At 33.2% G+C, this 23,975-nt stretch overlaps 2 long non-coding RNA genes and 1 pseudogene across 51 annotated transcripts; all 3 read right to left on the reverse strand.

Moving 5' to 3' along the window:
- Positions 1-4,628: 4,628 nt before the first annotated feature.
- LOC146932244 (uncharacterized) lies at positions 4,629-6,667 on the reverse strand. The gene is made up of 2 exons (XR_015008389.1): positions 6,540-6,667; positions 4,629-4,969 (listed from the first exon to the last, which is right to left on the reverse strand). It is a non-coding gene; the product is annotated as an uncharacterized LOC146932244 (long non-coding RNA).
- A 4,871-nt stretch (positions 6,668-11,538) lies between these two features.
- Positions 11,539-12,629, reverse strand: LOC146932245 (pathogenesis-related genes transcriptional activator PTI5-like; annotated as a pseudogene).
- A 3,959-nt stretch (positions 12,630-16,588) lies between these two features.
- Positions 16,589-22,272, reverse strand: LOC146932246 (uncharacterized). Of its 50 annotated transcripts, XR_015007029.1 has the most exons (13): positions 21,812-22,272; positions 21,528-21,566; positions 21,402-21,453; positions 20,639-21,246; positions 19,788-19,823; positions 19,308-19,384; positions 19,176-19,223; positions 18,998-19,044; positions 17,859-17,894; positions 17,691-17,736; positions 17,461-17,523; positions 17,279-17,370; positions 16,589-16,853 (listed from the first exon to the last, which is right to left on the reverse strand). It is a non-coding gene; the product is annotated as an uncharacterized LOC146932246 (long non-coding RNA). The 50 variants fall into 50 exon arrangements; XR_015007012.1 differs by lacking the exon at positions 17,461-17,523 and adding an exon at positions 19,466-19,580 and having other exon boundaries at positions 17,279-17,428; positions 17,691-19,044; positions 20,639-20,672; positions 21,122-21,246; XR_015007019.1 differs by lacking the exon at positions 17,461-17,523 and adding an exon at positions 19,466-19,580 and having other exon boundaries at positions 17,279-17,428; positions 17,691-19,044; positions 20,639-20,672; positions 20,769-21,246.
- Positions 22,273-23,975: the final 1,703 nt, after the last annotated feature.

The following is a 23,975-nucleotide window of genomic DNA, read 5'->3' on the forward strand; positions in this document are numbered from 1 at the left end:
GGAGTAAGTGGAAGAAATAGAAGACATTGGAAAGTGTTCAGGGTTTAAGGTAAATGAATTCTTTAAATTTAATATATGTTTTATAATATTAAGTAAGTGTAGCAAGTAAGTATATGTTGTATGGTACGGAGTGTTGAGTGGTTAAGAGTCAATACGAGAATCAAGTAAGTGTAGCAGAGATGAGGATGTTACGCTGGATGAATGGTCAGACTAGACATGATAGGATTAGGAATGACACCATTAAGGAGAGAGTGGGGGTAGCACCTATTGTAGAAAAGATGATAGAAAATAGGCTTAGATAGTTTGGGCATGTAGAGAGAAGACCCGTAGATGCCGTGGTAAGAAGAGTAGATCAAATGGAGGAAAGTCAAGTTAAAAGAGGTAGAGGAAGACTTAGGAAAACTATTAGAGAAACCATTAGAAAAGATATAGAGGTCAATGAGTTGGATCCAAATTTGGTTTATGATAGAACACTATGGCGTCATTTGATCTATGTAGCCGACCCCACTTAGTGGGATAAGGCTTGGTTGTTGTTGTTGTATTAAAATTATAAATATATATTAATCATAAGCATTAATTTATCACTCTCTAAAAAAAATACTCTATCAAAAAATGGGAAAAATTTCTCAATTTTTTCCTATATTTCTATTCCCCCAAAGCCCTTCCTTCCCCTCCCCTCCAAACTCCCAAACAAAACCTTAAGGTCATGGATACTAATTCATCTCAACCTCTAAAGAGACGTATTAGCTTTTTTCAATAAAAAATGGACATAGAAAACTCAGTATTAGCTACATATAAGCTGTATCTAAATATAAGTTGTTTTAGAGAATTTATATAAACTTACTAGAAGCATTTTAAAGACAGAGCAAAGTGAATAATATTAAATTAGTCGGTCTTCTGTGTTGACAACAACTAACTGGTCATGTGGTCCGGTTCAATTGCTCCATGTGGGACCATAGTACATCTCATTTCTGGTGTTTATTTTCTTGACCACATTTTTCACTTACTTGTTGATTCACTTTGTTCATTTCACCCCACCTTAAATTAGACGTGCGAGGCTTGTGTGTGATGAAAGTGATGATTAATGTAGGATCATTTTTACCAACAGAAGCCGAATTTACTGGTTCCATGAAGGAACAACATGTCCTTGTCCATTAAGGTACATGCAGTGGACCAATGTTGATAGTGATTGAAACCAAAAAGCATTAATTTGAAGGAAAAAGCAGAACCAAGAGCACTTTGTGCCGCATTCTTGTTGCAAGTATTTACACTTTGTGAATAAACAATCTTCTACAGAAAAATAGGCAGGTTTGGAAGGCATGCATGCTAGAAAATAAACTGGGTGTATTTGTGTTTTAGGATTAGGGGAGTGATTAATTACTTTTAATTGGCAATTTGCTATGAGCCACGTATTTATTAAGAGAATGATCACGAAGATAGTGTTAGAAAGTGGTGACAGAAACAATTTGTTACAAATATAAATCTTTGAAACACCGTCATTACATTATGTCATCATAATAAAGTATTTTATATGTATCATACATTCCTTAGAAAAAAAAAAATGTATCATCCATATTCATACTTAAGTGTTGTCATTTATCACTACATTTTGGTTATCTTTCTGTATTAGCTAGCCAAAGGATCTAAGTTTATACTTTCTAAAAATGAAAAGTGGGTCTACAAAATTCCCCATGAACTTCTAGGTTTCCCCTTTCAATTTCACATTTGATAGTATGTTTATGAAGCTGTATAGAAATAGATTGGTAGTATAGAGACATACTCCATCCGGTCACTATTATAAGCAAAAATCAGCTTTTTAGGTTCATTCATTAAATTATGTATTTGGTCTATATTATTGACCAAATACGTCATTTAATGAATGAACCTAAAAAGTTGATTTTTACTTATAATAGTGAGCGGAGAGAGTAATATTAAAAGCAGAGAAATGCCGTTTGTACAACCATTTTGTGATAAGGGTTAAATATGTTTTTAGTCCTTACATTTTGCGCCCCTTTGAAAAATAGTCCCTACATTTTATTAGTCGCTGCTGTTAATTCTGTAACGGAATGCTGATGTGGCAGTTAGTGGGTCCCAATTATTTTATTGTTGAATATGTTTTTGGTCCCTACATTTTGCGTGATTTTGAAGAATAGTCCTTATTATTTTAGGGATTTTAAAAACATTTATTGAAATGCAAGGACTATTTTTCAAAGTCACGCAAAATGTAGGGACCAAAAACATATTTAACCTTAGAATAATTGGGATCCACTTACTGTCACATCAGCATTCCGTTAGAGAATTAACAACAGGGACTAATTTTGATAACGGAGATAAAATGTGAGGATTTTAAAAACATTTAATGAAATGTAGGGACTACTCTTCAAAGGGTCGCAAAATGTAAGGACTAAAAACATATTTAACCCTTGTGATAACTTTTGGACATTTTTCTCTCTAATACTCACATTATGTTCTTTTCCTCTCTCTTCATTTTTCTCTCTCCATTGTTTTTGACTAATAAGAAGAGAGAAAAACAAGGTTGTCATCAAAGTTGTCTTCAAATGGATGTACATATATCACCACTGTAAAAGCATGTTGTAGAGAGACTTGTGTAGAACACTCTCTCTCTCTCTCTCTCTCTCTCTCTCTCTCTCTCTCTCTAGAATAATTTATTGAGGTATGTAGAACTCTCCATTGGAGCCTCTAAATATGGGACAACTTATCATTTGTAAACCATCTACCAAGCATTAGATGAAGATGAGTTTAAGAAAATTTCAAATGCAACATCTACTAAGGAGGCACGGGAGAAGCTTCAAACCTCTTGCAAAGGTGAAGAGCAATTAAAGAAGGCGCATCTCCAAACTCTTAAGAGGCGGTGCGTTCAAATCCTTTTTGAAAGTGTCAGAGTCTAATTCCGAATATTTTTCTAAAGTTATCATTGTTTCAAATTAATTAAAAAGAAATGGTGAGAAGTAATAAGATGTAACGACTATATGGAGAAGATACTCTGCTCATTTGATCCCAAATTTGAGATATTGTCGTGAGAATTGAAAAACCAATGATTTAGGGACCATGACCATAGAGCAACTTCAAGATCATTGCAAGCTTACGAGGAGAAGAACAACAGAGAGAGAGAGAGAGAGAGAGAGAGAGAGAGAGAGAGAGATCACCGATAACTCAAAGAAATGAAAGAAGACAACAAAGTTAAGGTTGGGGCCGCACACCAGGCTACTGTTGAAAACAATTTGGACGTGGCAACCATGGATGAAATTCAAATTTCACCAACGACAACTATGAGAAAGGAGAAACCTCAACAAGAAGAGATGATATTCAAACATATGGTACGAAAAATTTCAAATTTAATGTTATGATTGTCAGAAGTTTGGTCACTACGCTTCAAAATGTAGATTTGCCAAGAATAGGGTCGACGAGAAGACCAACCATGTAAAAGAAAAGGATGAGAAGTTTTAAATAGTTCTGACAGCACATGGATGTATCGAAGGAACCTTACAAAATTCATGGTATATTGACACTGGTGCAAGCAACCATATGTGTGGAAATAGGAGCATGTTCCTTGAACTTGATGAATCATTAAGTGGAATTGTCTCATTTCCAAGATTCCAATAAAAGGCAAAGGCAATATCTTAATTCGTCTCTTGAAATGTGGAAAACATCAATTTATTTTGAATATTTACTACGTTCCAAATATAAACACAAATATTTCAAGTTCGGGACAACTTTTAGAACAAGGGTATGGTATTCACCTGAAAGCTTTAAGTATCAAAGATGGGAGAAATAATCTCATCACCAATGCACCAATATCGAGAAATGTATCGTTCTTATTAAATATTTGAAACGATGTGGCAAAACGTCTCAAAGCTTGCTACAATGGTGCACCATGACTTTGACATCTTCGATTTAGGCACTCAAATTTTAGAGGGTTAAGATTGATGTCAAAACAAAATATGGTTAGAGAGTTACGATCAATCAACCATCCATATCAACTCTATGAAGAATGTTTACTTGGAAAGCAATTCAGGACGAGTTTTTCAAAGGAGTCAAATTCAAGAGCGAAAGAAGCCGCTCGAGCTTATATACATGTTAATGTATGTGGGCCAATCAAGCCAAACTCACTATGTAAACATCACAATTTTCTCCTTTTCGTTGACAACTTTTTTTTTTTAAAAAAAGCATGGGTCTATTTTTTGCAACTAAAATCAAAAGTATTTACTGCCATCAAGAAGTTAAAAGCTTTTGTGGAGAAAGAAAAGGGCCGACAAATAAAAGCTATGTGAACGAATCGAGTAGGTTAATTCACTTCTAAAGAGTTCTAAGAGTTATGTAAATAAAATGGAATCAAATGTCCACCGATTACAGTTCTAAGATCCCTTTAATAAAATGGCGCAGTGGAAAGAAAAAATAAATAATTCTTGGTATGGCTTAAAGCATGATCAAAAGTAAGAAACAGATAAAGAATTTTGGACTGAAGTTGTGACGTGTGTTGTCTAATTATCTAATTAACTAGACCTTCCACCCGTGCTGCCGCACGGGTCATATTGACGGCAAATAAAACATTCAAATAGATAGAAAATAACGTGCTTCAAATGTGCATACAATACCAAAGAAAAACATTGAAGCTTCAAATGTGCATTAACATAACCAAACACCAAATATAACCAAATAAATAGTTCTCATTGTCAAACTCAAGGATCTTGAGAGGCATCAAGTAAGAACACATCAAGAAGTCCACCCCACTTTCTTAGTACAACAATCCAATCAAAGCAACATGAAGGAAAATTTCGGTATGTATACCTATTTCATATGGAAGGCTTAAACATTTGCCTACTTTTCCAACACACTTTGAGAGTCTTGTACGACTTATTACATATGAGATCATAGCTTCAACAAAGTTGCCAAAAACATGTATTCATTTGTGCTTGTGCCTTTAATAAAATTGATATTGTTCACAAACCTGAAATGCAATTTCATAAAGTTAATGACATCAGAAGCCTGCAACATTTAGCTTTCCTTAAATATTTTTTTAAGGGAAATTTTCCTGATCTAATCAAGCAATGTTAGAATTGGAAAGGGATAAAAACCAAAAAGAAATGTAAACTTGTCTATTTAAACCAAATAGAACAACAAAATAAGCTCAGGTGGAAGAGGTTGATATATATTAGGAAAGTAATATTAATTTGTAAACTTCCATGAAGCTTCCATGAAGCATCTTATAAATCTCATGGCAGTATTTTTTAAAAACTGACATAGGATGACAACGTGAAATTCAACAAAATTTTTAGAGAAATTAAGGTCACATGTGTTCAATGAACAGAAAGCTTCAGAAAGTTGTTAGAGGACTGCTCCAAGAACATTGCACCAATAATTTGTGTTATATGTACTTAAAAAAATTAAACGCTATTCAAAAAAGAATGCTAATAGTGATTCCAACAATAAGAATAGAAGAAGGGGAAGACAAACTTTTTGTCGTGTCGTGAAATATTTACTTTCTTATTGAAATTATATAGATATATCAAAAGGAAAAGCTGAAAAATTAAAACAGTTGTGTTACATAGTTATGAGGAGGTTCATAGTAAAAAACTAAAACAGATAAGCTTCTATAGCAAGATATCTACATCATCATGTCAACCTTCCATTGATCAATTCCAGCTTATTCATTTTATTTTATGTTGTCATAAAACACATGGACTATTGATTCTTAAAAGTATGATCAACACATAGTTAGATCACAAACAGAACCAGCTTAAAGCAATATATACCATCTTTTATTTAAGCCATCAGAAGACATGTAATGTGAACCAAGCAATATAAGGTTAAGCAAAAATAGAAGGGAGTATTACCGAAAACACTTGCAGCATGTGAAAGATAGAAACAATATAGATTAAACTTTGGAAACAAAAGTGAAAGATTGAGAAAGAAATAGAGACTTATAATATTGGAAACAATACACAAGACTGTAAGAGAAAATGATCCAATGATAGTAAAAAAAAATAAAGAAATTGGTAATTTAATAAAACCAATGTACCAATTTCCTTAGATCTTATCACTCAAAATCAAATACAACATATGCAGAGAGAAAAAGGGCTTAAGGAAACTCTTGGCACAAATTGGGACAACAATGGGGAGTAGACAGTGACAAAATTCCTATGGTAGTCTCGTAAGAAGCAGTTCTGCAGTCATAAATGGGATCACCAAACATAAAACATAGAGATTAAACAATTTTGAACATAGTTATTGTCAAAAACAATCAAAATCAAATATTCATCTATTTAAAAGCTTTAAGTCATGAGTCTTTCAAGACAAATAATCATTGAAACATGTTGATAGTAACTGGGAAGCATCCTGATGAGCACCTGACATAGCCACCAACTAATCATTGAAAAACAGAGGAAAAAAGCATGGTGACCAAAAGCTGAAATTGAAATTTCACCTTGATTGATCTATACAGGATTTATACTTTTCTCATCAAACATAATGCTTCTTCAAGTCAAGTTATTAGTTAATGCTAGCAACTAACAACTAACCTTGACTTCAGACTTCTTCAAGGTTTTGATAACAAATCGGTCATCTTGAGTAAGGTAAAAGAAGCTTCCACTTTTTCCATGAGAAGACATTTCCCTCAATGTATCATTGCCACAAATAGCAAGCATGTAATCCGTAGGATCTGTTGGAACATGTGTGGAAATTGAATTAAAAAGACTAAACACAAATTCCCATGTTGGGTAGAACTCGTGTTGTGTGAATTGAATAAAGTGGAAGTCCCACATCGGATGGAACACACACATTAGTAGTGTTTATATAGTGGGGGTGTACCTCTAATTAATGGGGGTGTACATAAGCACTAGAGAAAAATATATATTGATATATATTTTATTATTTGGAAATGATAAATTAAATAATTAATTTAATCATTATTAGAAAGTGCTTTCTTAGTCCCCAAGTTTTGCTAAAATATTTTGGAACGCAATCTAATATATTTTAGTGCTTGATCTGAAATATATTTTGGTACATAATATAATATATTTTTGTACTAAATATAAGATATTTTTGTACTAGATCTAATATGTGAATTACTTAATGACAAAGTAATGTATTACTTGTTCCCAAAGTTTCTCACTTATTAGTTGTGAATTTTTTCTATAAATAGAGAGCTCACACAGTACATTCCACACACCAAAGAGTTTCATTGAGTTGTCGGGAACTCTTTCTCTCTTCTCCCTTTTTTGACTTGTGTTGACGAGTCTTTCATCTCTTCTCCCTCCTTCGACTTGTTTAACAAGTCCTTCTCCCTTTTCTACTCCTTTCTGTCCCTTCGGAATTAAGAGTGTTCTTAAGACCATAGTCCCTTTTCGGTTTAATGTCCCTTCGGAATTAAGAATGGTCTTAAGTTCATAGTCCCTTCGATAATATATGTCCCTTCGGAATAAAGAGTACTTTTAAGATCATAGTCCCTATTTGGAATAAACAATGTTCCGTCAGAATCAAGAATGATCTTAACAGTATATAAAAGTTATTCAATATTTTTATTTGAGGAGAAATGGTGGTAACACCATATTTGAGTGGTCGTGGTGCCATATTGATACTTTGGAGAAATTAAGGTTAGAATGGTGGTAACACCATATTTGAGTGGTCTTAGTACCATAATAGAGTGGTAACAATACCATATTAAAGTGGTTTCAGTATTAAAGAGTGATCTTAGTACCATATTTGAGGGTGTAATTCTCGAACGGTTTTCTACGGTGCAGTAGTTAACCGCACAGTTGTAGCTGGGCTTGTTTTATCCTGGAGGCGGCGTGGTTGATAGTCTACCTTGCACAATTTTGGGTAGTGCCACGAAACGTCTTAAAGAGAGCGACCTGGTCGTGACTCAACCTAGTAACAACTTCGGTAGATAATAGAATTTGGAAATCCAAATACAACAGTTTGGAAATCCAAAAACAACAGGATCGATCGTAAATAATTCCCTCAGATGCCAAAATACCCCACAAAGAAACAAACAACCACCCACCAAAATACAAACATCATTAATACACACAACATCAATTAAACAATGAACATAAGAAAATTGATGCAAAAAATATTTCCACCTGAACACCACAGGACAGGACAGTAGTCTTTTTTCCATCTAAAATCCACCGATTGATGGGAGGCGTAAACTTGGAACCTTCCGGAGTCTAATTTATCTATGCAAACCAACAAAAACTTCAAAAAAAAAAAAAAGACGTTACATACAACAACACAATTTCGAGCTAGTCACGACGGATGAAAGGATGGCAACATTCGGGATGGTCGTCGCCGGCGATCTACGACGGTCAGGTAAACCTGTTTCAGAGATTGTAGTTCAACGACTGAGTAAGTGGCCAAATTGAGAGAAAGATTTGGTTCAGAGATTTCAAGTTCAACGAAAAGGATTGAGAAAAAGATTGCGAGCGATTCACCTGTTTCATGAGAGATTGAGAGAAAGCCAAAACTTTGATTGTTGGAGAAAAACAGTTTGGGGAAAACCTTTGGGGACAGAAAGATGGACAAAAGCTCACGGACAAAAACATACCCCAGCCGCACAGTTCAGCAAGGGGCAACAGACCCCCCAAAATCCCCTAAACCGCAGCAGAACAGCAGACAATGATGCTGTCATATACTACCTGTCAAACCGCAAAAATGCAAAATTAAAATTCAATGGCGAAACATAACACAACAGCCAGGAAGAACAAAACAAAAAACCCTAAAAATCAAAGTGTTTAAGGAAGAAAAAAACCAACCTATCACAAATACAAATTGGACTGTAGGAGAAAGCAGCGATAAATGTTCAACCTGGAGGTGACGCTGTCGAAGAGGGATTCGATTTCTCAACGGAGAGGAGATGGTGGCAAGGGTATGGTTGAATTCTGATTCGGGAGATTCTGATTCGCAATTTTAAATACGCATCCATAGCTGAATCCGTCAGCACAGAAGCTTTAGAATCAAAATTTCGTGTTGAGTCGACGACATAGTGGAGATGGTGTGATGGCTGTGGTCGATTTCTGATTCGTGAGAGATAAGGGTGAGGAGAGATTCTGAGGGATAGATGGAGTGAATGTTCAGGTTGGATGCATGGAGACCTAACTCATAAATTCAGCGTACATGAGTTTTTTTTGGAAGAAGATGCCTATTAAATGTGTGCTCTATTACCTAGAGTCACGGTTGGGATGGAATTTGAAATTCAAATTCAAATTTTCCTATTATCATTTGAATTAAGCATCATAGATTAATCTAATGGCTGAAACTATTTGGAGCCAAAAAATTAGGATTAGGGTTAGGGAATTAGGGTAAGCATGTACCTTAGGATTAGATATAAAGTAGATAGATTTCTAACAAGATGTGTGTGTTGGAAAATATACAAGAAGCACGGAGTGGAAGAAATTTTATTTCATACTTCAGGGTCTTTGGCGGTGTGGCCCATGTTTACATTTTAGACAAGAAAAGAAAAAACCAAACTTGACGATGATAGCAAGAAGTTAATCTTCATCGGTTATGATCAAAGCTCAAAGGGATACAAGTTGTACAACCCAAACATCAACAAGATTGTAGTTAGCTGAGATGTGGTATTCGATAAAGAAGGACAATGGGACTTTGAAGCTCACTAATAGGAATACACTATCTTTTCTGAATTTGAAGAAGAAACATCTAAAGAAGTTCAACAAGGGCTCCTATCACCAACATCATCCAATTCTGAAGACACTGGCGGTGAAATGATCGTGACACATATTCAGAGTCTTCAAGATCTATATGATAACATAAAGACTTTATCACCACGAAGGTTCGAAGATCTTTATGAGGAAACCGCGAAAATGGATAACCCACCCTAGTATGTCTCTTTGTAACTTACGAACTGCTGAACTTTGAAGAAGCTCCGTAAGATTAAAAAAAAAAAAAAATGCAAAGATGCAATGGACAAAAGTAATAAATGACATCAAGAAGAATGATATGTGGGAACACGTCTTGCTTTCGAAAGTGTACAAGGATACCAATGTCAAGAAAGTGTGCAAGGCAAAAAAGAGTGTCAAGGGCATGTCAAAAAAAAACTACGATTGATTATGATGAGGTGTTTTGTCCTAATCGTTCATATGGATATCATAAAACTCATAATTCTACACACTATCCCAAAGTAGAACTTGTCACGAAGAGGTTGCTTCAAGGCACAAATCACACTAAGGAAGACTCCTTCAAATTTCAATCACAATATTATGAAAGATCAAGTCAAACAAAAATTGAAGAGTTAGATGAATTAAACCCCAAAACCTATGTTACAGTCTAGGTAGCAAACCATGAATATTGTACTAGGTAGCGACAGCTAGGAAAATCGATCACAGTCTCAAATAATAGTACCAATATTGCCCTAAGAATTGTTCGCCGGACCAGCAAGATCAATGTTAACCTTGTAATATGGACGAGGTTGCCAAGAGATTGGAGTTCAAATGTCCACTATTTTATCCTCCACCCAGCGATTACAGTATGAACGCATAAGTGTTTTACCTTTTTTTTTTTTTTAAAGAAAATTTACAATTTAAAAACTGAAGCTTAAACCAACAATACACAAAATCACCAACAAAAGCAACGAAAATCCACAAGTCCAACCTCAACTAGTAAAAATATCAAAATCGCCAAGCAGAACATTGTGATCGGAGTTCTAACCCTAATTTATCAACTTTTCTGTGTTTTTTCGATAACGGTTGTCATTTGTACACAAAAAAAAAAACAACTAAAGAATTTAAAATTTTAAATATGAAGTAGTAAGCCTAAGTAAAATCCACGATTTGGTAAGCATCCAAAAATTTATATATTAATCGAACCAAACTTGAGATCTTCGGCCACGAGAGAGAGTGGAAACAAAACTAGGGTGGTGTACTTGAATAACAACTTCTCTATCTCACCAGAGGGGATGAAACACCTATAAATATTTTGACGATCAAGTAATAATGTGGAGAATATGTGAGGTTTTTACGGTCGAAAAGTGTATATCTGAATAAAGGCTATTAGTTAGGATTTTTATGATAAGATAGTGTTTCAGGACCCCCAAAACCCTAGTTTGAACAAGTTACAATTGTCCCATGGGATACATGTAAGGAGATTAGAAAAATTGACATATGATCTAGAATCGTTTGAGAGATCCTTTGTTTGATTCTTGTATGGAACAATTTTTTGTACTTTACTTATCTCCTGGTTAGAAAAATTGACATATGATCTAGAATCGTCTGATTAACAACAACAACAACAACAACAAACTCCCGCCATTCCAAATTAACGTCATTTCACATATATTAAGAAAATTGTACACATGAAAAAGAGAAATAGTATTTTTACAAAAGTACCCTTATTGAGTATTGGTGTATTTATTATTATTATTATTGTTGTTATTATTATTATTATTATTATTATCATAAACACAACGTAAAAAATATTGAAATGAGATGAGTGAATGTGATATTAATTAGATGATATGATTGAAAAAAAAATTAATTAATATATTGTAAATTGAAAAGCTCATATGACAAATTTAACTTAGATGTAAACACTCAAACAATAAACACAACTTCACCAATATTTCTCTAGCATCCAAGCACTTGTGCTTTCTGAATTTAAACTAAATACATCAATTTTGTTTGACTCACTTTTTCTTATACTTTGTAAGGGATGGACTATAGAATACTTGCCCCAAAGGAAATTGAACAGAAGTTGCTACCACTTGACTGAGAGTCCTTATTTGTTTATTTTCCTTGAACTCAAATCACTCTTGGACGTTGAAGTCAATTGTATAGAAGCAGAAAAATCATGTGGGAAATTCAACAAGGCCTTAGCACCCCTCATTCTGAAAGCAGCTTTATCATAAGCAACTGCAGCCTCTTCAGCTGTTTGAAATGTACCAAGCCATACCCTAGCTCCATTTTGCTTCGAGTCACGAATCTCTGCTGCATATTTCCCCCACGGTCGACGCCTTACGCCTCTGTAGTTCTTCTTTTTAATGGTCTTGCTCTGTTCTAAGCCATTTTGATGCCTCTCTTGCACCATTGTGTTGCTAAGTTCATTAGCTTCCTTAAGAATTTGGTATATAACCATATCTTGTGAATCATTTTCATTAAGGGGTAACTCACTTTGTGAGATTAAATTTAAAGCCATGGTTTCCTATTATATTAAGATAGTGAGGTTACTTTTGAAGAAATAATTGAAGTTTGTGATTAGTGGCTCTAGACTTGTATTTATTTTTGGGGCATGGAAAATTCTGTGGCAGATAGAATGGATTGGTTTTTTATTTTTAAGAGGAGAATGAACCGGTTCTTATTCTTATATATGTTGGTGGGTGGGTGAAAAATGAAGTAGTTTTTTTTTATTTTTTATTTTTTTAAGGATCGTTCTAGATGAAGTTTATGATTACAATTTGTTTTCGTTTGACATTATGATAACCTTGACATTACTTGTCCAATTTTATTTTTCAAAATTTCAATTATCTGGCAATGTTAAAATTTATAATTTGTCAAACAAAAAATGACAAATCATTATGATAACCTTGTCTTTATGCGATTATTCAAAAAAAAATCATTATTTGGTTGAATAATAAAACAACAAAATTGTGAATTAAATTATCAAAATAAACTTGACCAGATTTTTTTTATCAATATAAATATTAAAATTTGAAGAAAAAAATGACTACATGCACCAAAATGTGGTATCGTTGTTTTACAATAGTGTAATTTTATTATTATTATAATTATTTTTTTGGTCAAGTTTCTTTTTATTATTTATAGACTTATATTTTCTGTTTTAATAAACCCACGCACAAATATTGCACATGTTTATAATATGGCTTGCTTCCAATAATAAATCAACTGGAGTCCAAATTGGCTAGCTCAACCCATCATTACAATTACAAGGACAGATATTGATTCTTATCCTCGACTTCTAAAGCATGTTTCACATTTATGATTATTATTTTTCTAACTTGCAAATGGTTGTCATTTATGGTTACTTTTGCGAGGAGAATTTGAAATATAATGAACTCTCCGGTTGGTAATTCGTGTCTATGCTTATTCTAGGTAGTGAAATGATATTTGAACATTCCTTTGAAAGTTTCCATTGTTGCGTGGCGTTTGCTGAAAGATAGGTTACCAACTAAAATAAATCTTCTAAGGCGCGGTATTGCTCAGGTACCAGACAATCAGTGCGTATCTGGATGCGGTAAAGCAGAGTCTACATCTCATTTATTCCTTCATTGTCACGTTTTTGGGTCTCTTTGGCAGCATATAAGGTCTTGGATTGGTGTTTCCAGTGTAGACGCTGAAAATATCCAAGACCATTTTCATCAATTTATTCATTATTCTGGTCACTCAAGAGCTCGTCGTTCATTCTTACAATTATTATGGCTTCTCTGTATTTGGCTGGTGTGGAATGAAAGAAATAATAGATTGTTCAACAACACTGAATCATCAATTGAGCAGCTCTTAGATAAAGTTAAATTTCATTCGTTGTGGTGGCTGAAAGCCAATAAAATCACTTTTGTGTACGGTACTCACAGTTGGTGGTCGAACCCTTTAGGTTGTCTGGGTGTCGACTGACTGTTTTCTGTTTGTAATTATACTTTGTGATTGTTTGTTTGTCGGGTTGAATCCTTTAGTACACCTTGTACTGAGGGGCTTCCAACGCCGCTGTTAATATATTTCATTTTGATTTCTTCAAAAAAAACATTATATATATATATATATATATATATATATATATATATATATATTGTCAAGAAAGGATGTACATTATATTTTTCTTTATCTCTGTATTGTTTTGGTTTTCGTGCAAATATTTACTTTTTCTTTGTAAATTATGGTTGTTCCATAAATTGTCAACCAAATGGTTGTTCAAATAACACTCATCTTCTACATATATTTGATATGATATGTTACAAATAATTTCTAGTGATTGTTTTTTGGTTTATTGTTATCAATACAAATTTCTAGAGTTAAATATTTTTTTGGTTCCTATAAATATGTCAATTTTTCGTTGTAGTTCCTCTAAAAAAATTCTTTAACTTTTAGTCTCCAAAAGTATTTTATCTTCACTTTTGCCCCCTCCTTTAAAGTAAACTCATATGTAGAATTCATGTTTTTGAATAAAATTTTGTAGAAAAATTTATAATATTATAAGAATCTTTTAAAAAAAAATAGAATTTTTTTAACAAAGTATGAATTAAATATGAATTTTGATATTTTTTACGGTTAAAAAATCATATGTAATTTATGTTTTGTTAAAAAATTCTAATTTTTTTGGGAAAATTGTCTTACAATATTCTTCACATTTCTGCATAATTTCATTAAAAAAAACTACACAAATTAACTTAAAAATAGAGACCAAAAGTAATGATTGAAAATTTTACAGGACTAAATATTAAAAAAAAAAAATTAGAGGAACTAAAACGAAAAGTTTGTATATTTGTAAGGACAAGAAACATATTTAACCCAAGTTTCTATAGTTGTTTAACGATTGCTGATCTCTATCAAATAATGTTGGACACGTAATGTAAGTTTCGCCCATTCAACAAGAGTCATTGGTAGAACCCTTGACAACTTGGATTAACGAACCGAATCTTTTTAACCAACCTATTGTTGGCACATTGTGCACATGTATCTAAAATTATGGATTAACGAACCGAATCTTTTTAACCAACCTATTGTTGGCACATTGTGCACATGTATCTAAAATTAATTTCAAAGGCTCAAAATCATGAAAATTCTATAGAAGAAACTACTATTACACCGTAATTAGATGTGACCTGATTATTGATTTATAAATAAATTATTAATTTAGTCCATAAAATATCATTCTCTAATTTATCTCTAAAGTATATAAGATCCATTAACTTTATATAATTTATAAATTACTTTTTTTTGAGAGAATAATTTATAAATTACTTATTATGTTTATACATTTTAAAGCCAGATGTAGATCCGACCTCAGGTGGTGATCGCGTCGCTCCAAGACGTCACCACCTCTCCTTCCCGTCGAATCCAAACTTTCCTTTTTCAACCTTTGCCGCCGGCGATGGGTGGTTTGTTGTGAGCTTCGTCTCCGGTTATCTCTTGCTCTAGATCTACTCTTGGTTCGTCGCCGTTTTTCGTTCGTCGCCGTACGCAAGTTGCTGTTCTTGAGTTGTTGTTAGCTGGGGTTTCGAAACAAAGGACAGACTGCTCTACCTCGTCGGTTACTTGGGGGTTGAGGTCGTAGCTGGCGCCACTGTTGCTCTTCATGTCCTTTTTCGGGTGGCTTTTTGTTTGCGACGACTCTTTTTGTGCTTTCTGTATTGTTTGTGTGATGTATTGTATGTTTGTTGTTTTCATTCTATTTCCAGAAAGACGAAGCTGGTGGTGGTTTGATCCGGACCTTGGTTGATGTTAATCTTAAATCTAGATTTTCTTGATTTAAGATCTGGTTACAAAAAGTTATGTTTCATCTGTGTGGATTTGATTCGACAGATGTTGCTCGAAAGAGTTTGGTGCATTGTCGCTCCGTGTTGGCGGTAGTAGTCATTAATGTACCTTAGAACTGTTTAATCCGTCATCAGTTGTGCCGTTGGTGGACTGTGTCCGTCGTTTGTTCTTTGATCGGGACTTCGATTGGATTGATTTGGCCCGAAAGGGCGCTTTGGCTTGCTGAAGTTTTTTAGGGAGCTGTTGGACCTTGGATCGTTTATGTGTTGGCAGACTATTCATACGCCTACCTTGATACTCTAAACATTCATGCTTCCTTCTTTTTTTTTGTTTTTTTTTTCAGTTTGGTTTCGTATCCATGCGTGGGTTCGCTGGGCTGGCCGTAGTGGTGTTGTTTAGAGTTGTTTTATTTACCACTCTTGTGCTGATTTGTTGTATCAGCCGTTAGGGTTCGAGTCTGTAGCTATCTGGGTCGGGTTCATGCCCCCCCAGCTTGTACTTCCTTTTTTATTTTAATTCAATTTCTATTTTGCTTAAAAAAAATACATTTTAAAGATTAAATGAGAGAGAAAATTATAATTTAAGGACTAAGCTGGTCGTTAGTTTCCAAATTGTCAATTATAATTATAAATTTTTATATTCTTCTTTTTTTTAAAAAAAAAATTATCACTCTTAAAAAGACAATAATAGTGATGCTTTTTTATTTTATCTTCTTTAAAATCAAAATTAAAGAAGACTATAAAGTGGCAGGTCTTATTTGAAGACTATAAAGCTTGCACCAATAGTTTTTACGTAGTTGATTTGCATCATTGTTCATATTGACCAAAGATGGACGACATTAGACAACTGCAGTTCATTGAAATAGTACATGGTTTAATTTGTACTTAAATTATTGTGTTTATGAGTACTGTTTATTATTATTTTATTTTTTTAAAGAATGAGTACTGTTTATTTATGATGTGTAATCCCTTCTCGGATCAAATAATTTTCCTCTTCCTTACTTATCATTTTAACTAAAGTTTGAATTGAATTGCGCGTGTTCCAATTTTGATAACGAACTAGACGTTTGACCCGTGCTATCGCACGGGTCTACTAAAAAACCATAAGAGTTAAACAGAGATACAATATTGAAATGAAAATAATCATAATATCAAGGGAATCTACAAAGAAAAATTATCATGTTTATATTCTATTAGAATTTCAAATCAAAACTTAAATTTAAAGAATACATGATAAGTTGACTCAAACAAACTTATATCAAAGTATTAGGACATCAACTTTAACACATGATAAGTTCTTCCTTCAAAAAAAAAAAAAACACATGATAAGTTCACAACTTTAACAGGTCTGTTCGTATAGACTCCTCAAACTTGTCACCATCTTTGCCTTTAGCTGTTAGTGAAAGGAAGACAAAATTAATATCAAAACTTCTTGGCATAATATAAATACTTAAGTGAAGACAATTAAAAACAAAGGTGTGCAAAGAACATACTTAAAAAAAAATGCTAAATCAAAGTAACTATCATACTAACCTAAATTTGAGAAATATATTTTCATGTCATAAGCATCTTTGTTTCTATTGCAGAATGATGTGTGGAATGAATGGCAATGCAAGTGAGTGTTGTTTTGCTTATGTGACATGCCTTTATAGTAAAATATGCAGAGTAAAATCTGCAGTCAAATATTTTCATGTCTTTGTTTGTAATGAGGTGCTTACAGTCACTTCACATAAAATATAGGCAAGCTGTAGGAAGTTTTTTTTTTTTTTTTTTTGCAAAATAAAAGCACTTTTGGATACACAAAAAGAAAAACAAAACCTTTGTTTGAAGGCTGTTTAATGGACAATCAACTCAGCACCAAAATTTGGAGTTGCATGATGTTTTGCACACCAAAAGCTTGGTCGTTAAATCTGAACAATATCAATCACATGATGGTTATTCCGTAGGCTTTTCGAGAGAAAATCATACCTAAACACAATCATAGATTTAACTCAACAAACCGATCAGGGGAGACATGTCGCAACAAAGAGAATCGACACCTACAGTTCATATCTACAATAGAACTAAGCAGTTTCATACATAAGTATGTTTACCGATATTTGGATAAGCAACTATAAAGGACATAAAGCAATGAACTTGTCATATGAATAAAAGAACAAAAAACTATGCAAAACTAATATTGGTAAATATACTAAGAAGAACAAAATTGCGAGGAAGAAGATATAAATACCAAGAGCAGAATCAAGTTTGTCAATGCAAAAATGCAATCCAAAGCCCTTGTAATACATGCCAAGTAGACAATTAAAAATGAAGTCAGCTACCCTCAACAATGCAACACAATGCATTTCAAAAACTCATTGAATTACGATATCCAAAAATCAAATTAAAGCATGCTCACACTCTTATTTCAACACACAATTTGAAGATTCATAAACTGCAAAATCAACAAACCAAATCCACAACAATTGGAATATTATTGGGAATCAAGAAAGGGATGAACTATCTCCACAAAAATATTTATATGAACTATCTCCACAACATGTCTTAAGTAATATTATGTACTTCAGACAATTCTGCAGCCAATAATAGACCATATCTTGTGCAGATATTTAATTTTGGGTAGATATTTATCCATATCTTGTGCAGCTAATAATAGACACGTGACAGTGGCATGTAATAGGTTGATTTGAAGCACACAAGATCTAGATCATATAGAACAACATAGTGGTAATCATGTTGAAGCATAGAATAATCCAAACTGTCCTGAGTTTTTGCAAGCCACCCCTTGAAGACAGACCATGCTATTGTTATAATTAGAATAGAATGACTGTCATGATAATCATCTAAGCTAGGTTGTTGGTGCATCAATTGAAAAAATGAAGGAAAAATGAGAACTGAAACGGTTTGAACCCAATGATCCTATCTCATGGTAAGATAGGAATCCAAAACCATGTTCATCCCCGAGAACCTATAAGGTGATTAGTTCATTTTTGCAAGCATATTTTTATTGCTAGCGGGTTAGCCATTTTCAACCGGCAACTATGCCTAATAAGAGAACTCATTCTACTGAATTGGAGTTTTCCCTAAACATTCAAATAATATGGACAAATTTAAGGATGCAACTCTTCTTTTTTTTTTTTGTTTGCATGGCATTCCAAATACACATAAGTTATAAACAAATGGAAAGGATTGTAAACATCATTACAGTAGGCAAAGAAGTCAACTAAGAACTAAAGCCCGTCCCTTGACTGGCAGGAACACATAAGGTTAAAGTAATGACAGAATCATTCTCCAACAAACCAAGCTGTAGTGGATAAATAACTACATTACCAATAGATACTGTCAACGATGACTCTTATATAGTAATCCGCATTCTCCTTGAGTGACGAAGGGACTACTAAGCTATAATACATATACATATTACAGAATCATGAAATTTAACATTAATAGAAGTCTACCATCACATTTCATACAGAACGTTAAACAATGCTAGATATAAATAAAAAAGATTCAAAACAATCACCAAGGAAGACATACATCCGAGGGACGTTAATCAATAGCAGTACAAACCAAAATACATCACCCTGCAATTTCCCCACCATAATCAAGAAATTCAACCATATATTATCTCCTAATTACTTAAACCAAACAAAATAACATATCAAAAATCACACATATCTAAAGTAAAAATCATGGAATTGCAAGGAGCACAAACCTGTTGCAATTGCTCCAACTCGTGAGATCTCATCGTTTGTCAGCTTATCTTGCATGAAAAAGCAATTACTATTCAAAATAGAATCAAAACTAAAAATGAACAGAAAAAATAGTAGGATAAGTGAAGAAAAACCTATGGAAAGTAGAATTCAGCACAATGTTGAATCTGACATATCCTTTTATGTAAACACTTCAAAAATCATCTAAAAACTGCTAGAAACATAAAAAGAGACACAATTAGACGCATAACCAAAACACATAAAAATCAAAACGGGGAGAACCAAAACTCACAAAACCAAATTGATGATTTTAGCTTGTAGAATTGGGGTTTTGAGGTGGAAATAGACCCGCAGAGAGTGAATGTGAAAAACAATAGCCATAGAGAAGGCATACAAAGCAACCAAAACTATATTTAAGAAAATAATAATATTTAGGAACGCAAAATAGTGAATAAGTGGAAGAAAAAAATAGTAAGTGTCCAACAGAATTTGAATCAGTCAAACCCAATGAACCACAACACTACACTATACTCATAATAGATATAAAAAAAAATATATTAAACCATGTAAATGACCAAATCATCATATCTTAAGAAAGAGATAAGAATACACACCTATGACAACAACTCTCATATGCATAGCTTCACAACCTGTAGAAGCCAACCACACAAAGATTAAATGAATGAAACTTAAGTCTACAATTACATTCTTTATAAGTTAAAACTAACACAACATACAAAGGTAGTTTAATCAAAATTTTAAGGCTGAAAACACACACTGGTACTGCTATAAGCTTTGACATATCATAAATCAAATTTCAACAAATCAATTTCACAATTCTTTCTTATGCCTTAATGTCTAAATAAATCTTCATCAAACTATAATTAAGTGTTCAAGTATGACATGAACATAAACTACTTAACTTCCTAAATAGTAAAGAAATGCAATAACTTCAAAAAAAAGTAAAAAAAAAAAAAACATCAATTAAAAAACAATCATGCTTCACTCCAAGTTATTGTTTAGTTTAACTCACCTTGGTGGTTAACAATTCAAAAATATTCTTTGCCATTGCTTCATAAAATTAAAATTCATTAAAAGTCTGAAATTTCTTACATGGTAGAAAAGGAATGAAACTTTCAGGAATTCATTTAACACTAAGACTAAAAATCATATAAATAATATGTCATACTATCAAGCATACATAAACTACAACAAATGAATTAGATTAAAGAACAAAAAGAATCACACACAAAAATAATAGTTGTAACATTTAAAATGGCAACAAACAAAATAAACTCAATTTGCATTACTCAATATAAGAGTCAGTAGCAAATCCTTTTTTTAAACCTCAGTGTTTCCGGCCGAAGGACAAAAGTAACAGTGTCATTAAATTCAGAAAACCCATTCGATCACGAAAAACAAAATATAAATTAAACAAAAATAATAGTTGTGACAAAGCTCTCACTTTGATTTCAACCTTCGGTTTGAAGATCCTTCAGCTGCAAATCCAATAAACCAAACTCATTACAATCACCTGTATAGACACAATTACCGCAAGCAACTCGCCAACAAAGGAATTGGAAGGAAAAACTTACCTTGGTAGCGAAGAAGTTGTAGAACATATGAGTTGTCAATAAAATAAGGGTAAAAATACCCTTGCAAAGAATCAAACTAAACATTTCAAAGCTAAAAACCTGAATTCGAGAGGTTGAAGAAGAAAAAACGATAATGGTTGGACCTCACCTCACATGATTTGACTAATAAAACATCCATTCCCAACATTGTTGTGTCCTATTACTAACAATTCCCTTGATTCCCAACCCGTATTCAAAAATTGTTCTTGTAAAATGTGCGAAACTATGCTGAATGGCTGAAGATTGTCGGACATCACAAAAAAAAACTCAAACTCAAATCTAGCAAAAAATTGATACAAAAATAGAGGACATACCTGTTTGATAGCTTATTTCCGTCACCAAACGTATGTTTGTGGATGGTTTCCTCGCGATCTACAGAAGCTCCAGAACCAAGCTTCTGAAGTTAACATGGTTTTTCACCGCATAATTGATAATCGCGCTGCTAATGCAAACATTCAATTGTGAGAGACTTTGATCATTCATCAAAAAATACATAGTACTAAGAATCATAAAACAACCATTGTCAACCATCCTGTCTAAATCCAACTCAATGTATCAATACAGCCAGAAAGAAACAGGAAAATTAATACTTACCCAACCAGTCCATTATTAACACAACAAAAAAACCTTAACGCCTCTATTTTTCCTGCAAAGAATTTCATCATTGTCAGATTCACAAATTGGAGAAGAAACAATTCCAAATTTTAAATTTCAGGTTACCTCTCCCATCTTGATTTAAAATAAGAATGAGAATCGCCCCTACACAAATTTTAGATTATAAATAACATTGACACAAGACCTTTAACCCCAAAATTAAAAAAATAAGGTCATGGGTATATAAAATCAGACTCAAAAAATCATGATTATCCCCTTAAAAACCCTAAAAACGAAATTCAAAAATGAAATTCGAGCTATGATATTGTGAATCGATGGAAGGAAGTAGAGGAATGAGATGTTTAGATCGATCAAAGAATCAGAAGAAAAAGAGAGGAAAATATACATACCAAAGAGAGAGGAATGAAAGCAATCACACGTGAGAGGGAGGGAGAGAGCGATTCTGTGAAGGGAAAACCAGATTGAGTTTGAGAGAAGAGGAAGAAGAGGCTGGCGTGTGAGAGAGGGGCAGAGAAAGGAAGAAAATAAAGATAGGTGACACAGATGTAAAGAGAATAGAAAACTGAAATGGAGTGGGAGAAGAGAAAGAAGAAGGCGGTTCTGTTCTGGAACCGACCTTACTCTACAATTGCTCAATTTTCTGCTCTCTCACGTGAGTCATTTGTTAGATCAAAAATTGTGTTGCTGAGTCAAACCCACCCCTCTTTTCAAAGGGTAATACTGTCATTTTCACATTTTCAAAAGTTAGGGTTTTGGAGCCAAAAGGGGTTTGCAGTTTAAAATGGTGGAGATGGCATAGGGTTTTGCTAGGGCTTTGGGGCAGAACTATTTTCCATTTAAATATTAAGGATTTCTTAGCATATGCACCTGCATTTCATGGATTAAATGACCAAAACTTAGTGCGTATAATTTAAAGGAGTTGTGGAGTTCAAGGTCCAGCCGTCCAAGGTTCAAGTCATGATAATGAAAAAAAAATATATGAACATACTAACAATTAACATCTAATATTTGTCATTAAAAAAATATAAAAATAAGGAGGAGGAATCATGAAAAGCAAGAATTAGACAAACTTGATGATATGTATGACGAACCCGTATTATCGACACCACCTAATGTTGTGATTTGTAATGGCAATACAACGAAAAATTTAGGTGAGGGGTTTTTTGATAGAGTAGTGATATATGTACAACCATTTGGGACAACTTTGATAACAACTTTCATTTTCTCTCTTCTCATTGGTCCAAAACAATAGAGAGAGAAAAAGGAAGAGAGATAATAAGAATATAATGTGAGGATGAGAGATAAAATTGTCAAAAAATTGCAATAAAATGGTTGTACAAATATCATTTCTCTTTTCGATATTAAAGAAATAGTTATGTTCTCAAGGGCAAATCTGAATTGTTCAAAGCCTAGGCTCAGTTAATTATAGAAAGCTAATGGATGTTATGGGTGGTGATTGTACGTTGAAGCTTAAGGCTTAAGGTTAAAGAGAAATTTCACTTTCAGCAATTGCAAAAAGGAGATGTTGGTCGGAAACTTCACGAGTTTTTCAGAACGATTTACAAAGTCACTAAAATTGATATTGAGGAATTTGAAGCTAACTACAGAGATGAACATTTAAACTCAATTAGGAGTGAATTGAATCCAATAATAAGTTTGTTGTTCCAAAAAAAGATGTCAGTGAAAATTTGAATTAGGGGGGTGTTAGTGTTATTAAGATTTAGTTACTCCCTCCGTTTCAAAATATAAGAAAAATTCACTTTTTAGGTTCATTCATTTAATGATGTATGTGGTTCATAATATGGACCACATACATCATTAAATGAATGAACCTAAAAAGTGAATTTTGCTTATATTTTGAAACGGAATGAGTAGTTTGATAAGTAACTAATTAGTGTTAGTTAATTTGTGGTAGTTATGAGTTTCTCGAGAAGTTCCTTAGATGTACAACTACTAGTGTGTAGTTAGTGCTTGTTTGGGTTGGAGTTTGCAAGCACAAAAGCAAGTTTGGGGGATTTCCAAACCAAAAACTACCGTGATTTTTAAAAGCTAACAATTGAAGCTTTTGGGTTAACGTAGGTTGAAAATGTGGTTTTATAGAAAACGTGGGTTGAAAAAGCTGAAGCAAACAGACTATTAGGCATATAAATAAATGTGATGTGAAGTTTTTCAATCTCAAAGATTGTGAGTTCATCCTTAATGATTGACCACGATATGTATTTAAAAAGGAGAGAGTATTTGTATGCGGATTTATGAACATGTGATTATGTTTACCTTTGAAAAACATGTAAGATTCTTATGCCTAGGTGTTCATTTATGGAAAATTACTATTTGTGTACACCCATAACTCATTCAACACTATGAGAGAGATAGAAATAGAGAGGATGGTGTGATCGGTATGATAAATAGGTGACGTGATATAAAGAAGAGATAAAGAGAAAATAATGTGTTAAATTAGTGTTTGAAAATTATGGAATGTCTAAATATAAATGTTGGTTATTTATGAAGGTTAAAATTTTAAACTTGAAAAAACATGAGAGAAAAAAATTGAGA

This window comes from Medicago sativa, chromosome 4 (assembly GCF_051527215.1).
Source record: "Medicago sativa cultivar Bolivia chromosome 4, Bolivia_mono, whole genome shotgun sequence".
In the NCBI taxonomy this organism is placed as follows: Eukaryota; Viridiplantae; Streptophyta; class Magnoliopsida; order Fabales; family Fabaceae; genus Medicago; species Medicago sativa.